The sequence below is a fragment of the Lissotriton helveticus genome, chromosome 11 (assembly GCF_964261635.1).
Source record: "Lissotriton helveticus chromosome 11, aLisHel1.1, whole genome shotgun sequence".
NCBI lineage: Eukaryota > Metazoa > Chordata > Amphibia > Caudata > Salamandridae > Lissotriton > Lissotriton helveticus.
Window position 1 is genome coordinate 124919230 of NC_136072.1, and position 18017 is coordinate 124937246.

Genomic DNA, 18017 nt, shown 5'->3' on the forward strand with positions numbered 1-18017 from the left:
CGGCCCCTTCCACCGCAAATGGAATTCTCTGCGCTGGACATGAGAAGGTAACTTATTCAGCAGGACCGCGTTATATAAAACTTTATAAATAAAATGAATAAACCTGCTCCCTGTATCAAGCCTGCACTACATCCCGAGCAGCTAAAACTTGTTTTCCCAGTTTGTGACCAGTTTATTTATTTATGAAGTTGGACCACTAGTGACGCTTTATGCTCTTAGGTTCTATACTTACCAAAAACTTAGAAATGTGTTTTGGTCTAATTTTATTTATCTAAATGTACCCTGTTTATCTAAATTGGTTTGGGATTGTTATGGTATTTTTTCACTTTGTTACTGTTTGTGTGCTGCATAAATTAACATTTTGCCTCCAAAATACGCCGGACCACTTTTGTGCCAAGGTACCAGAGGGCTAAGTACAGATTAATTTAGCGACTTCTGTGGTTCACCCTGACCAGGATTGTTGTCAATGAAGTGTGGCTTCGTCCTCTCCTTAAAACCAATAATCCAGTTTCTAACTTTATAATATCACAATTAATATGCTCACTATTTTTGAGGTATGAGATAGCTATCTAATCATTACTAGATGCTACTGAGGCAATACAAATGTCTTGCTGTAGGTTTCCCAGGGAAGAAGGGAGATACATGTATAAAGCGCTAGCCTTAAAAGATTTTCGTTTGGTGTGGCATGCATCTATCGCTCTGTATTTCTGCCCACGCACATCTCTGCTACACTGTCCTTATGAAGCATAATTTACAGGGCATATTCACTGTGTGTGGTGAGAGTTTAAAGCCTGTAACAGTAGTGGGTTCACTCGCATAAGGTCACAAACTTATTTCTAGACTGTTTTCACTAAGTGGACAGAGCACCTGTGGGGTCTGGATGCTACTGAGTTTTGATGATTCACAGGGATGCGAATAAAATACGATGGCCCACACATACTGCCAGTTGATTCAAGATCAAGCCTTTTTCCCCAGGTTCTCGGTCACAATGCACCTTAAAATGATTGGCACCCTTCTGCTGCATAAGCCCTTCAGAAAATGGACACCTGCTATGCAGAAGAATTGTACAATTGTATTACTTGGTTCTCACTGGTTAATTAAAACCGCAGGCAACTGGAGCTGTTGACTTTATTGTTTCGCCTTTTCCAAATAGTTTCAACTTTCTACCTCCCATTTTACAACATTCTTTGATATCGTAAAAGTGCGCCTAACTCTTGGATGAATGAATGTTTGTTCACTACGTCTAACTATGCATCTTTCACAAAAATAGAAGTCCTGTTTTCAGTAAGATACCATTCCGATGGGAATTATTGGGGATGCACGGTTAACCCGGGGCTCTGTGCATTCTGACACATTTCGTTTTCTATTCGGCGTTTTTATTCAGCTTTGCAAACATGTGAAAGTCCAAATCCACAAGAAACTTGGTGGGTCCTTAAAAAAAATGACGGATTTCCCTAGCGCCGCTTGTTTCCCTTTTTAAATGGTTAAAAGTGATGCATGACTATTCTATTTTATGCAGGTACCGTTTAACTTAAATCTGTTTTTTTAGTTGTTTTTTTTAGTTAAAATATTTCTTTTCCCTCTTTCAGTGGGTACTGTTTCTCGATATATTGTCACTGAAGTCTTTTGTTGGGTCGGATTGGTAAGGTGCTTTCTTTAAAAAGTAATTTTTGGTTTGAGTTTCTTTCCTTAGCTCTGCTTTTCTAAACTGGTGGTGTTTTCGGCGTCCGTAGATCTGAAAATACGGGTCTTTCTCGGCATATTGCCAATTACCCGGGATTTACAGAGGTCTAGTGGCTCCCTTGTGAACACCTACTTTTTTTGTGATGGGCTGAAGTTTTGTACTATGCATATCTTTTTCGAAATTTTGGTCACTGCTTAGCTTAGTTTGCTGTTTGGTCAATGTGGGTCTTCCTGTGTATTTGGTTCATCGGCTTTTGTGTTTTTATTTGCATCATGTTTTGGGTCTTTTATTATATTGACAGCCATTGTGGTTCATTGTATATTTTGATGTACAGTCATAATAGGTTTTGTTGCTTACTGTTAGGGTTTCTTTGAGAGATTCTGTCTTTGATCAGAATAGAATTTCTTACGCTCGTTTTTGGAGTCCTTGATTGGCAGCGTGTAATTCTTTTGTATTTTAAATCGCTAGTTGCAAATTTTATTTATTTGCCTTAATGTGGTAATGTTGGGTTGAGGCCAGCCTCTATTGTAAGCCAGATTGGTTCTGTCATTTGGTGTGGTTATTAAAATAGGCTTTTTTGACCTCCTACTGTGGGGTTTCCTTGATTAGCACTGTACGCCCATAATTTAATGTGTTGCTCCCAGAAAAAGGGCTTCTGTTTTATAACCTGAACTCTGTTATGTACTATTCTGTCAGTGCATTTCTTTCTAGATGGATTTGAATTCCTCACCCTTTTTGTTGCCCAAGAATTTGATGGTCTTGATTGGCATGATCTATTTATTTTTAAATACATTTTTGTGCATCGCCCATGAGCATGGTTATGACCTGTAGCGTTCGGGTCTCGTTAGGGGACCATTCTATGACCTGCATTACAATTCTTTTTATATTCTGGAGCAGTCAATTCTAAGAAGTTGTGCCTTTTTTTTTTTTTTTACAGTTCTCTTGATTAGTAATAACAACTCACTTCAGTACAACTGGTATGTTCACTGTCTATGTTAACCGCCACAAACGGACCAGCCTAAGATGAAATATCCAGTGTTAAGAGCAATGTTTCTGGTGCAGAAGTACTATCTTTTTGCTTGTTAGTGAACAAAGACGGTTAACAGTCACACAGTTTGCTTTCCATTGAGTAACATGGGAGTATTTTATAGGGAATTATCTACTATATTGGTCTTCGACATTCTTCTAAACATTTCTTCCAAATCATCTGATCCACAGAACTGTCAAATTTAAATAATTCCAGAAAACCTGGAGATATAGCCCCTTTTTAATCTCCACCAAACTGGTTCGGAGATATGATCCTGTCCTCCAACAACTTGTAGATCTTCCTCTGGTCTCCTGATTCAGCAAGTTGGACAAGGTTTCAGATGCTTTACTATAGCAAACCTTATAAGCCCTATTCCTGACACAGTGCCTTATGCTAACTTGGCACTGTGGAAAAGTGGACCTCCACTAAGGATTCCACTTGGCACTCGTATGAGAAAAAAAGGGTTCAGTTTTATGCCTTAAAATATCTCCAGTCCTTTACGTGACTTTTAAATGGTGTCTTATTCTTTTTCATACGTCTAACAGACTTATCCTCCTTAAAGTTTCAATTAAGCATTTGCTTCCTTAAAGCTCAAACCAACTGAACATATGCCATCTTGTGACCATGACCTCACCACCTATGGTGATCTCTACCCAGTTGACAGTGTCAAAGTTTGACTGCTAAGTCGGTAGTCTTTGACATATCCAAAAAATAGGAGTTTAGAGTTCGTACTGCCCCAAGCCTTCATGCTCTTCTACCAGTGCTAAGGTGACCTCTGTGGCTTCCCAGCAGCATGTGCGAATTGCCTAGATATGCAGGGTGGCCAGACTAATTGCCTTGCAAATGCCTTCTGTAAGGACTATACCCTAAAACCTCTCATAAATATGCAGCTTTTAGCGGAGGTCATTTTAGCAATTAATTTGTATGAAGTCTAGTTGAGCATTTACAGTCTCACCCTTCCTAGCGTTTTTGGGTCTATTTTAAGATTGGAGAATTTAGTATTCCACCCTTTTAAGAAAGTGGGAAAGCCTCCCCTCTATAACAAATTATTGAGCAGGTTTGGGAAGTCTCTTCTAAAAGGCCAATGTTATTTTTAATGTATGCATGGGGGACAGCATGTCTCAAACCTGACTCATTAGTTTGATTACAGTACGTATGACATCCCTTGGAGAAATGACAATAGAATTCCGAACTCCTGTCTAGAGAACATTGGCGAGACTGACTTATCTGACAAAGATGCGATAAGCAAAGCTCGTTAATATTTTTTTTCCCCTCTTGCATTTCAGCATTTTGGTGTTCATTGTTTCTTAGAGAGACTATGCACCATCATACTTTTAGGGGGAATTTGTCCACCTAGAAGTGATATCTACTGGTCTAACATCCTATCTTATGTCCTGGATCTTATGCTATCCAGAACTGCCTGGGTGCATGTAACTGCACAGCCTCAGCAGTAACTATCCATAGTCACCAAGCCACCCGTGGTTAGACTTTGGGGAAGGCCCTTGATGTCTGAAAGAACTTCCCAGTGGCCCCCTAGTAAGACCACTCCTGGGGATCAATTGAATGTACAGTTAGTTCACATGCGCATTTACAATGTCATCCCCTGCTTGCAAAGCAGCACCCCATGCCTCGAATGTCCATGAAGCAGCTTCGGCATCCACAAGAATAACTGGTATTGGAGCGTAAAGAGTATTTATTTTGGCAACGCCAGGCACATGTGAACAAACCACTTAGTGTCTGGATGACCTGTAAACTAGCCTCTGATTTGTCTACACTATTTGCACCCGTAGTACAGAAACTAGAAAGAGTTAACTGGTCTGTTTTATTCCAGTCGTGAAGAAAATAGATTTGCAAACACAGCACATGGAGTCAACAATCTAAGAATCCCCAGTATGTGTGCCATATCAATTTGTGTAGCATGACACATTATCAACCCATAGATCTAAAACCCTTCAGCGGCTCCATTGACAACCCTAAGCAATGAATAGTCCCAACCACATGCTGGATGCCAGAGCGATTTTTAGAAATGAAAATATACACTTACTCTAGAAAACATTGGTTTTATTTGTAAAAGGCAAAAAAAAATATTCTGTTGTTGGCTTTAATTGATGCAATCACTTGACGCTTCCTCGTGACGGATGTATTCTTTTTGGGTGGAATTGCAGGGGGGGGTACCAGCTGAGCTGTGAAGTGGTTGCATTTTTCTATACATAAATGTCCTTTAAAAGCACTGTGTACAGTCTGGTTATTAAGAGAACCTATATTTTGGAATTATTTTTATTTTTTTTATTTTTATTTTTTAAGGTTTCTTAAACCTTTCTGAGCATTTTGGACCAGCCTATCTTGTACTGTATGTAAAGATGCAATTTTAAAAGGAAAACTTGCATATTCACAGTGCTTTCTGTTACTGACTAGAACCTCGTAGCACTAAATATACACAAGTCACTATTCACCACTGCACCAACTAGAAATTAGTACTGTGGCTCTGGTTACACACACACACACCTCTGTGAGGTGCATTAACTAATTGAGGTTTCATTCATAATGCTCCATGGTGAATTTCCCCTTGATTAACTTAGCGCAGTTTACATTAAAAACAGACTTATTTTGTGAAGGGCCAAAAAAAGTAAGAATATTTTTTTCTTTTCTAGCCATGCCTTTACTATGCTGCCACGCTCACTCGCCCACCCCTTTTGCACACTGCATTAGTCCCCAGACTTTTTTTTAAAAATTATAATACACTTAAACCCTTGACTAAAACATTATACAAAGAAAAGTAAAGAAAGGTAAGGGTCGTCTTATTTGAATGTACATTTTACCTTCCGCCATGGTAAGAATATTAACAACTGGTAAAGGACTGGTCCTCGCCGCCAGTTTGTCTGAACCGAGAAGGCGCTAGTAAAACTCGCGCTACATTAAAGTTTGCTTGGCTGTTGTCTGTCGCCGATCTAGCCAGTGGAGGTTTAAAACTAGGCTAGAGTTTTTGGTTACTTCGTTAATAGTGTGAGCCTGATCTGGAGCGTAAGTTGCACAGTAACACCCAAGAATCGAGTATTTATCTGTCATATTCTGTGCTTGTTTTTAGGTCTCGCCAGAGAGACCTATTGTCAGCGTGATGCCTCCCAAAGGAGACAGACCGGGGCACGAGCAGATTGTGGTCTGTGGACGCGCACGTCCAGCCACGCGCACATCTCCTGTCCCGAGGCAAAAGCATGCAGTTTCACTTTCGCGTCGACACTGCACTTACACCAGGCTTTTAGTGGACACGTTAACACAGCATTCAACATGTAAGTCTTTAAATGTAGATATACCCCACTTACCAGCAATTGTGGTGACTTTGCGCTGGTCTCGTGTCTTCATCGGCATACTGCCGCACCGCGAGGGCCTCCGTCTTGATCACAGGAGCCCCCTAAAGTCTGCATCGCCGCCACTGTGCACGAGCCGCAGATCCAGGAACAGCGCATGCGCGAGCAGCCCTCGCCCTCCTATCCCCCCCCCTCTGTCTCCTCCCCGGCCCGGATGTGGAGCAGAGGTGCCGCGATGCTTGTTTCCATTCCACCTAAAGCCCTGCTCCGCTCCGGTGAGACACGCCGGGCAACTTTTCACTGCCGCTTCTGGGAGGAATACAGAGACGCATAATAAACAGATGGGGAAGAAAAATAGGATAGATTGTGAAAGAGGCAAGGTGACCGAGGGAGTGAGCAAGAAAGAGGCAAAGAGAGAGGGAATGACAGAGTAAAAGAAAATGCACAAGTGAGATGGGAAAGCCTGTGTGAGAGAGAGAGAGAGCGAGGGTGTGTGTGTGTTTGAGAGAGCGAGCGGGGAGAGGCACTCTTAGTAGCCAGGAAGGAGGGGACTGCTCAGCGTCCTCGGATCTACCGAGCACTTTGGCAGACTGCATCAGGGAGGTGGAACGTCGATGGAAGCGTTGGGGCTGGCCGTGGGGGCCGCTACTGTGCTGGTAATTCTGCTCATTACCCAGTTTATGACACTCCGACGCGCTGCAAGCAAACTGCCTCCGGGGCCGACCCCTCTCCCCATCCTGGGGAACCTGTGGACGCTGAACTTTACCCTGCATCATGAGACCCTCATGCAGGTACGTGGAAGCCTCAAGGTGAGCTGAGAGAGCGCGCTACGAATGCCTTTCTTACATGGTGAAGCACTAACACCATCTGTTGCAAACCTTGCCAAGTCACTGAGGGGTTAGAGACGAACTGAGCTGACGACTGAGATCCTGTAAAGGAGCACTGAGCTCCACGGAAACGTCCAATCTCCTTTTAACCTCTAGTAGTTGGTATTTGTGGTGAGATTATGGCCGCAAATACGCCGATTCGGAGTTAGCGAGTCTAAGAATTTGTTGTTTTATGTATGAATCCTGGGCTTTAAGGGGGTCGGGTCCCGCCGGTGCTGAGCGGTCCTCAGCATGCCCTATGCGAGCCGCCACTTCGGGTCACCAATTCTAAAGCAGACAAATTACCCACCACACAACGCCTTCTGGGCAAATTGAATAACCAATAGCAAACACTGCACTGTGACAATCCTTTTTTGTGAGGATAGGGTTCAGGGTGTCTATTAGGATGAAGATAGAGCACCCTAAACTCCTTTCCTAAAGAAGATACCTGCATTGCTAACCAGAGCAGACAGTTGCAGATCTGCAAATCTCAACAGAATAACCTCATGTCTTCTTACGTTTGTATTTCCAAGATGCTGGGATGGCTGAATGGTGCAAGCTGCATTTAGTATGTCAAATGTACAGAGCATGGCCAAGGTTAATACATGAGGGTTTAATGTGCTAATGCATGTAAACAGCATGAACGTGTCAGCTCATTAAAACCAGACCAATTGGCTTTGCCAATGCCATTGCTTCTTTACTGCAGATCCATGGCACTTCGTAATGGGGCCAGACTGAGCCCCTGCAGCCTCCTTTGGTTTGTCCCATGGCCCTTCACCAGCGTAGCTTCAATCATCACGTTAGCCGTTAATTGGCAATTCAACCGAAGACCCTGCAGACTGCCTTCAACCCTGCTCCAGCGCATGGATGCCCCTAGGCTCGTAAATTGCGCTTTACAATTCCCAATAACATACCATAACATTCACCGCGGCAAGTCGGAACAGTGCCATGTCACTCTCCTGTGTGTATTCAGCAACATTCGGTATTTTTTCCAGTATGTTTTCTACAAAACATTTACAGTAGTGTTATCTGTAACCTTATAAGGTGCAACAATTCTGATGGTATTAAAATAATGTATGCAATATGAGAAAGTGTCACGTTGTAAGTTATCTTGTGCATCCCCCCCCCCCCCCCCCCCCACGCACACAACAGAAACAACTTGAACTGCATTATGGTAACTAGTTTAGGCGTGTATTTTTGCAGGCGTAGGCAGTGTTGCACCCCTTTTTATCTTTGGCCAAATACCTGAGAGGATTCAGATTTTTGGTGACCTACTTTTCAACTGGAAAGAAGCATACGTCTCCCAAGAATGCCTGATGGAAGGGGCCTATCAGCGGCTGGCAGCACCTTGCAGCACGACTCACCCAGCAAGATACGAAACCGCCCACAACGGGTGCTTTTCAGAGGCAATAGAAACATGCTGCTTGCTTTTATTCTGATTTACATGGGAAGCAGTTACATTACAACAAGCTCAGACTCATTGTTGGGAGAGTAAGTGATTTGCCAGAATCACAGATTGTTGAGCAGGGGCCAGAGCTCGAACCTGGTTGTCCAGTTCGAAAGTCGGCGGCTGGGTGGGCAAAGTATTTAATTTAAATGCAAATAGAGCTGAACCACGCCCCTTTTTAGCTGGTTTTCTGTTTCACCACTCCAAACCCCCACCACTGGAAGATCTCAATCTGTTTACCCTGCCCAAGATGCTGAAAATGGAAGTACACATGGCAATACATGGCAACTTTTCTTAACTTGCCCTTTGCCCCCCTGGTTTTTAGGTCGACCTCTGCCAATGCGCTTGCGCATCGCAGATGTTGATCTATTGTAGCTGAAACAAAGTCTTTGAACCAAGCGCGGATTCAGATTACATGCAGTTCATGTGCCCGTGCACGCGCTTCCGACCCGCCACAGCAATGCCGAGAGCTTCACACTTCAAAGGAATGCTCTCCCCCGCCCCCATGCCTCTTCTCTCACCCTTTCGCTATCTCCCCCGCCCTCCCACCTTCAGCCTCTTCCTCTGCTGGACCTGCCCTCCCTCGCCATTGGCTTTTCCTTCCGTCCCCACTCTCTGCCTTGCACTCCTCTCCCTCCCTCGCAATCCGTTGTTTTTTTGTACACTCCTAATTATGTGCAGTTACACACTAGCCTTAAGCATTCTTTTGCACAGCACCAAATCAGTTCACACGTAGACAAACCGCACTCATGGACTTTCTTTGCTCCCACCCACTAGCATTTTATCGCGCCCTGTCACTTTATTTTTTTTCTCAGATCCACGTAAACGTAAGAGCACAACTCTAGTTATTATAACTCACATCAAGACACTACCCATACAGGCCACATGACCGAAACACAACGTTCAGAGCAATGCACGCCACAACCAGGGAATAGTGTGAATGAAGCTGCAGTACAGTTGTAGTCATAACAGAGCATTTCTTTGAAATCTGCCCCTTCTGTGATGCTCCTCATAGGAAGCCATTGGGCTCAGCGGGCTTCAGCTCTCAGCCTCCCCCCACACCCCACCCCACCCCACCCCCCCACCCAGCCTCCGTACATACACTGGCATTTTTTTGAGCTGCCAGCCGCGGGCGTGTACTTGACAAGTCTTTAAAAAGAACAATCACTTGTTAACGAGGCTTTTTTGTTTTTCACACCTTCTTGGAGCCCCAGCATCTGCACTCTGCCTGTGCCTTGAAGAATTACCCCCACCCTCCCGAAAACGTTATCCACCCCCCCCCCCCACCGAAATGTAGCTCTAGTTGCGCCTCTGTAGGAAGCCGAGTGTGCCACACGCTCTCTTTTTCTGTTTAGTTTGATCCTTAGTTGCCTGCGGATTGCGATCTCACACATTTGGTTGCTGCGCGCCCCCTTCCGTCCCCACTCTCTGCCTTGCACTCCTCTCCCTCCCGCGCAATCCGTTGTTTGGAACGTGGGTGGGTGTAAGCTCTCCGACCAGCCGTTGGCTACCAGTATCTTCTAGTTTGTTGGCTTTGATATTTAATTATCCGGAATTGGGCTCGATATTCGGGTTTCTTCTGGTCACTGAAGGTGCCTTGACATTAGTCACATCTGAATTGACAGGATACAGCGAGGGTCTCAGCCAGTCTTGAATCCAAGTCAAATTACTTTTTTTTTTTTTTCTCGTTCGAAACCGTGCCCTTATTTGGACAATGACAGACCTAGCTACAAAACGTCTTTCGGATCCTTTCTTGTGAATTGAAACTGCACATACGCTGTGCTGTGTTTGCATTTCAGACCTCTGGTGGTGAGCTTTTTCCAGGTTCCCGAGGAGGTTGTACCATAGAGCGCTACCCTTTTCCCGTCTCTCCCCTCCTGGAGACTGCCCTTTCCCGTTATGCCTGCAGTGACACAATGAAGTTAGCTCTTACCGTATGGCGGGGACTCTTCGCATGATGGTGTCAACCACAGGTTTTATATCGGCACCAGCAGAGTGTTGCGCTACCCCAGCATCACTCCGCACCACCACAGCACCACTCCGCACCACCACAGCACCACTCCGCACCACCACAGCACCACTCCGCACCACCACAGCACCACTCCGCGCCACCACAGCACCACTCGGCGCCACCACAGCATCACTCAGCGCCACCACAGCATCACTCGGGGGCCTCCCCAGCATCACTCGGGGGGGGGGGCCTCCCCAGCATCACTCGGGGGGGCCTCCCCAGCATCACTCGGGGGGGGCCTCCCCAGCATCACTCGGGGGGGGGGGGCCTCCCCAGCATCACTCGGGGGGGGCCTCCCCAGCATCACTCGGGGGGGGGGCCTCCCCAGCATCACTCGGGGGTGCCTCCCCAGCATCACTCGGGGGGGCCTCCCCAGCATCACTCGGGGGGGCCTCCCCAGCATCACTATGCGCTACCACAGCATCACTGAACACCACAGCATCACTCGTCGCCATCACAGCATCAATCTGTGTAACCATTCAACAACTGGTTCAAATATGTTCTCTCAATGTTTCAAGTTTTTATTACAAATGTCACAAAAAGATGTTAATATTTCACCTCTGTTCTTGGATTTTCATCACAATAAAATACACTGAACATAATCTTCACAAGTTATTTACAAAAGTTTAAGCTATTGCCATTTATAAATTACAATCACTTTTATTTAAGTATTAATTATTTAAAAAAATTAAAAGCCAATGTTATTTGTAATATCAATACATCGAAGTCACGTAAATACAAAACATGTTGCATTACAAATACTATAGGTGTCACATTTGCGAAAGTTATAACTATTGGCATTGTAAATGACAAAGCTATTCATTTAGCTATTTTCAAAACCAACACATAAATAAAAAAATTGTCATTTACAAGACCAATAGCTCAAACTTTCCTAATGCGAGACCTATTGCATTGCAAATGCTTGTTTCAATTTGCTTTCAGTCTTATCTGCACTTGAAGAGGGTAAGTTGGGTGATGCCTACCGAGGTGCTGTATGGACGGGAGGCAGGGAGGCGCTGACTGTGGTGCTTAGTTTTAAAGATTATCGGTTTGACCTTGAAGCGGAAGTGGTGCGCTGGGGACGGGAAGCGCTATCCATCATTCAGCGCATATAACCGCAAGCCCGGAGCTGTAGTCCTATTTTTTTTTTTTTGTTGACGAACGCTCCTAGCACCCGTTGCTCTTCAGGGCAAGTGTACATTCGCAGGTCGGTGAGCGTCAGGGTGTGAGCAGGATTAAACGCGCTCTGGATGCTGTATTTCGACCGGTCAGTAAACAACCCTTGTTTGTGTCGTTCTATCCTTACCACGGATCAAAACGTTTGCAGCACTAAACTACACCGGACACACACGACTCTCCCGCACGCTTTACACGTCTTACTACAGGGCTTATTTAGAAAGCCTCTCATGGCAGTAGCGCGTAACCTTTCGTGCAAACCAGAAAACCATCCAGCCGCTTTTTTACGTGAAATGTTCCCCAACAATGTCTTAGGCGTTTGTGCAGCCCCGCGTGTTTGTACACTGATTTTAAGAGCTTTGGAAATGGGTGACGTGGGGCGCTCGGAGTCGTTCATTTGTGTTTGGAGTGGAGAAAAACGCGTTGAACACTCAGAAGGCAGACTGCTGCATAGACACTTAATGAAAACAAAGTACTTCATTTGCTTTATTTTGTATTCACATAGTATATATAATATTATGACACACTAGTTAGTTTGAAATGTGTAATTGTTCAAGGAGGCGTTTACCGACTATGTCTTCCACTGTGATCGCCAAAAGATTCTTTGGCTAGTGAAGAATAAGATTAAAAAGGTTTATATTCCATATAATGTCAGTTTCTACATGCTCCGCCGGACTGATAAACGAGGATGTAATCCAATTTGTTAGCTCGATGACCTAGCTCGATGACCTAGCACCATTGATTGTAGTGACCTAAACTCTGGGCCACTAGAATTATGCAACAACGGTGGACCAAACTGTGGGACGTGGTTGGCTAAATTATGCAGTAAGAAAGAGCAAATAAGGTACATTCCGAAGTATTACTTTGCTATTTTGCCAGTTTAGCTAATTAATATTAGCAAAACAAGGTTTACAGTCTTTAGTGCCAGTTTAATACTAGGATATAACAGTTGGTAACTGAAGGGTTGACCAGTTCACCTTTGTAAATGCTTTGAGGGCCTGCCACCATACAGCTCCAATTGTTGAAGTTTTGTAAATGAAGTAGTAGATGGTGCTTTATGTGACAGACGCAAAAAACATTTATGTGGAAATCACTACGGCAGCAAATATACAGCATTCTAGTGGCCCCACTTGCACTGCATGCCATATACTATGAGGGTAACTGACCCATCTTAGTATTTGTTTAATTGCACTCCATCGGTCTGGCGAGCAAAATGCAAACACTCAGCAAACTGAGTAGTCTCTTGTGAAATGGTTGCCTGGAGGAAATGTGTAAAGGGGTTGGGGGCGTGAGAAAGTACAGGATGCCACCGAACAACAGGTGTGCGGCAATTATTTTTTTTCTTTAAACTGTAGCAATTCGATTTTCCCTTCTATGTACAACATATGGGGTCACTTATTTAGAGTTTTGATGTCTATTAAATAATGGAGGAAAAGAGTTAAGAGTCTGGAGGAGCACCGTGTTTATAATGGCAGAGCCTGTGCTGCGTCAGACATAAGAACTATTTGATGGGTAGACCATCTGCCATTGGGCCATCACTCAATCTATGTCAAACTATCCATCCTATTTAAGACGGAAGTTCTGCTGTTTTTTGGGACAACCAGGGCAATCCCGTCTGGTCTGAACAGGAAACCAAGCAAATTACTTTCTTCCACTGGTAGAAAACTCCTTGCTGGCCAAGGCCATTTCCCCCCTTTTTTCAGTAACTAACTTGAGTTTTTGGAGTTTGTTTTTTGAAAAACAAAACTTTGAGACCGTGAATTCAGCACGGGGCCTCCTAAGTAAAGCTCTAGGGCTCTCTGTGCAATCCGTGAAGGCTCTACAGATATCCCTTACTGCCTGGCAGAGAAACCTGTAAATGAAAAGCTCCAACTCACTCCTTCTCATCTCTCCCAAATGGAAAAGAATTTCCCAGAAACGTTCTTTCTCAGGTAATGCTCCATGGATTTTAATCTCGCCTCCTAAAAACCTCCGCTGTAATCCTTCTTATACTGGTTTCAAACGGAACCTCAAATCACTGTTGCTGAACAAATACATCAACTTGCTACCCTGAGCTTGCTACACCAACAGGATCATTTGATATGGTCACATGACCCAATTTAGCATTTCATCTGTCACTAATGCCTTTGATGGAAAATGTTTTATTTGTTACCTTTTTGATATACATCTGTTTCACTGTCTTTTATTCCCTCTGGCTATACTATGTTAACCTTGAACCCTTCAATTGCTTTGGTTTCTGTTTACATGTCTTGTAAAGTGCTCTAACCTCTGGTCTAGTCTGCGCTGTATAAAACTCTCCAATGAATAAGAATCTAAATATGGTAGGCAGATATCCTCCAGGGAAGTGAAGGACCTGCCTCTGTAGACTTGGCGGCCACTCTCCAATCTCAAAACAAGCCCTTAGTCTTTAAATGAGTTAGGAAGAAGTTAAACCATGTTTCTCTTGCAATCAGATGATCTAAATGTATGTGAGAATGCAAGTTGCTGTAAAGAGGAGTAATAGCTGTGCAGACAGTGCAGTGGATGTTTAAATACAATTTCAGAATTGTGACCTATTGCTGATAACCGACCCTTGATGGGCATTTTATGAACTTAAAGAATTGCGTTTTGGAGACACCATGAGAGCCATTGGCCAGTGAGATAAACCAATCAATTGCCTGCAACTGTCTCAACTAAGGTCCTGTCATACATACACCTGTTGCAACGTTGAGGTATAACTTTGAAGACTAACAAGTTTAAAAACTTGGCTTGAGAGTAAATACAAGCCACTGAATGAAATGCTAGTGAATGAAATTTGATCTGCCATGGTCAGCAGTCTCCTATTGTGTAATTTAGCCAACTGAACCATTTGCTCAAGGGTGACATATGTGACATATTGCCTTTTGGAAGAAAGCTGCTAAGGTACCAGTACTAAAACAAGACCAAACGGAAGAAAGTACAATTTTCATTTATGGGTGCAGAATTAAATAAACTGGAAGTCATTTGACTTGTCCCTGATTCTCTCACCCTCTGTAATTTGCTTGTATGTTGCTAAGAGACTAGAGCAGTGATTATTAACGTTTTGACTTCTCTAGACTCCCACTTAATCAGAGTCCGGGGATCCCCACTGAATCGTGATTGGAATCCGGTCACCTTTGAGTCATTACTGGAAACCGGGGACCCCGTTGTTTAGCAATTGCTTACAGTACACTCGAATGCAGACCCAAGCATTCATTGAACAAGTACACAAGATTCAATATTTTATTGAATTCATAAACCAATATATACATTTGAATTTTTATTGTAATGGGAATGTTGGAGCTTTTCTAAATTCAACTGAAGCATCCCTTCACCCATATTATATGCTGTTTGATGTACTTGTGCAGGCTGCTTCCATGAATGAATGAGGATACCAACTTAATTTCTCCCATCCAATTTCAAATTCCTTTGCATTTACATAATATTTAAACCTTTTCAATTTACATTTTGCTTCTTTAAATACTTTACTAATCTGTAAATATTAATTATTTTTCCAAGCAGTCGCAGACACTCTAAGATAGGCTTTGGCGACCCTCTGGTCCCCGGACCACAGGACTAGACTGTTCCTCAGCATTGTGTTGCAATAAAACTGGTCATTGATGGCCATGTTCAAAAGATGTGATTGAAGAATGTGTTCCTCTATTACTCCATTAAGGGATTGCATTGAGAGCAAGGATATCTGGTGTATGCACAAAAGTATGTACTTGCATATCTAAAAGCTGTTAAACCCCTCTCAATCCTGATCTGACCTGTCTTGCTTTGTTTCCTCTCTAGTGTCCTGTATATTCAGAGTCCACTGTAGATGCCTGAAGTTTTTAATGATGCTCATCAGCACAGCACAAGGTTCGTGGGGATGGCCCCAAAGCATACCTTCACTCCTCTTTGAAGCGGCGATTACTTGTCTGCAACAGGTAAGGAAGACTTGGGGAAAGATTGTGACTGCCAATTCGAGCTCAGTAGCACATACGTTTTTTTTCTCCCAGGGAAGATGGTAGAAGGCCCCTCAGTCTTGCTGGTGTTAAATTTCCCAAAAATGATGTCCTGTATGCCCCCTATCAACCCTCATAAGTGGTGTCCAGTGTGACTTGTAAAATGCCATGACTTGTGAGTTCATGTTAAGAATGAATGGTATCTCGAACGCCGATGGCTGCACAAAATCGCTATTGTTCATCCTGGTATCTTGAGCCATATTCATAAATGCAGACTATCTTGTATGTGCTGAGTAGATGAAAAAGATACAGCTGAGAAACTCTCACGGATACATGACAAGGAAAGAATGGTACACAGAGGGCTTCCCCAATAAATGAGTAATACCAGGAACTGGTCACCAGTGTTGCCTGCAACTATGCAATGATGGGCTTGAAACCCATCTTGTGTGTGTCGCAATTGGATGTCGGTCCTGGCCCTCATGACTTGAAATCATGTGGTTAATGCATCCAAAGTCCACCGGTAACGAAAAGTTAAGTCTGTGTCACCAGGCACAGAAAACTAGGTTGATCCCATTCCTGATTTCAAGGTACCCGTCCCAGTCACCCTTTTTCAAGTAAGCGCAAAGCGAAGACTGGACATGTCAAAAGAATGCACAAGACAAAAACATTGTCCGTTTACCTGTGGCTAGATTGTGCAATCTGTTGGTAGATGGGAATACATCACAAGCTCACTGAAATGAATTTCTAGGTTTGCTCTGACCAACACAGCGAAATTGAAATCACTGTGCAAAGCACGATTTCGTTTTTATTTTTCCACTAACTAGGAAGTGTTGCATGCATTTTGCATCTGTAAACCAATTTGATAGGGACGTCTAGCCACAGACTCCTTCCTTAATTTAGATTGATCTCCAGCAACAAGACTCGATCCCAAAACTATTTCATGAGCAGTACTCCTGTGCACTGGTAGGTGGTGTTTGGCTCCACATGGCATCGTCCACGCCAGAAGTGACCTTCACTGTGCCTATATAGAGGCGCTACCCCAGCGTGCGGACATCAGTCCTTTATGTGCTGCCAGTTAGTGCAGATCTGGAGAGCGCAAACCCCAGTCAATTTTTGACTTAGCTTTTTTTCTTGTAAATTTCTTTTTCATCAACAGATGTTGGCCTCTGGTGCCTTGAGCGTGACCATGATGCAAAGAACTGCACCGATTGCCGTTCCATGCACACCAAGGCCTTGAGAGAGCAGTCCCTCATGCTGCTTGCCACTCCACATGCAACACCGCAACTTTCTCATTCGAGAGGAAGGTTGTGCAGCCCAAGATCCTTGTCTCACAGAGTCGTTGTGCCATTCTGTAAGTCGCACAAGAAAAAGTAGAACAAAAAGTTGAAGAGGTCTTTAACTTTTCTCCTACACTTTGCGATAAATATAAAATCTGATCATGAGTGGAAATGAAGAGTGAGTTTTTAGTCCTAAAGAGAGCCATGGGGAAGGATAGCTTGAAACCTGTAGACCGTGTAGAAAGAGGGGTAATCAAAAGCACACATACTTTCTACATTGCTTCCCTTTTTAACTATACCATCAGGAGGATGAAATAAAGCCTAGCTTTCCTACCAGGCAGGTTTTTTTTTTTGTTTTAATTCACGCAAAAAAAGTCAACTCTTATTCTACCTTCATCTACAGTATACTATTCAGTGCTCCAGCATATTTCGCAGGTAGCAGCATGACCCGTTCCGCAGCAGAACAGGAAGAACTCTATGATGAAGCATGTCACCAATGGGTAACCCTGGTGGGTAATTTATATAAAAAAAAGCCCTGCACTTAAGTTTTCCTCCTGTCGGAGGTTTAGCACACATTACGGAGTAGGGCTCTATTGAGAGAGCTATATAACTAGGAGGACGAACCCTTTGGTGAAACTCCTTATCTCCTTCCTGCCACCCCCCCCCTTACTTTGCTATATGATACTAATGTTTCAACCACTATCCTAGATGTCGGTGAGAATTACTCTGAGGCTGCTGGTACTTATAGCCTTGTGCATTCTGTTTGTGACTCATGCCCGCTGGTGTATGTGCGGGCTCTGCAGTGGGAACTTTAGTTGCAGTGGGAGCAGCCTCAGGGGAATCTCCTTAACATGGTCTAGATCTCAGAGGGGAGATTCAAAAGATCAGCAGTGGTGGTTAACTAACTGCGATTGGGTCTGCGGCAGACCCCTCTACCTTCCACAGCCAGATCTCACAGTGGTGACAAATGAGTCACTGCTGGGATGGGATGGCCATTTGGGAGAGGTAAGGCCTATGGTCTCCAGCGGAATCCAGACTCCACATCCAACTTCTGGTGATCTGGCTGGTATTGAAAGCCTTACTGCCATCCATCAAGGGAAGGCTTGTCCAGGTGTTCACGGACACCACCACCTCCATCTGGTACTGCAACAAACCGGGTGAGGTAGGGTCGTGTACCATTTGTCTCTGGACTTGGCTGAACGTTAGTGCACATCCCTGGTGGTTCAACACCTGGTAGGCTTTCTGAATGCCGGTGCAGATGTAACCTAGCCGATAAT

At 44.0% G+C, this 18017-nt stretch overlaps 2 protein-coding genes across 10 annotated transcripts in view; one reads left to right on the plus strand and one right to left on the minus strand.

Moving 5' to 3' along the window:
- Positions 1-18017, minus strand: part of MCF2L2 (MCF.2 cell line derived transforming sequence-like 2) — a 2082183-nt gene that overhangs the window by 985209 nt on the left and 1078957 nt on the right. The gene's annotated exons all lie outside the window — the stretch shown is intronic.
- The window catches only part of B3GNT5 (UDP-GlcNAc:betaGal beta-1,3-N-acetylglucosaminyltransferase 5), an 818869-nt gene that overhangs the window by 779107 nt on the left and 21745 nt on the right, over positions 1-18017 (plus strand). For all 6 annotated transcript variants that reach the window (XM_078665991.1, XM_078665990.1, XM_078665992.1 and 3 more), the window contains one exon: positions 15309-15445. The gene's annotated coding sequence lies outside the window, so the exon portion shown is untranslated. The remainder of the gene's footprint in view (positions 1-15308; positions 15446-18017) is intronic.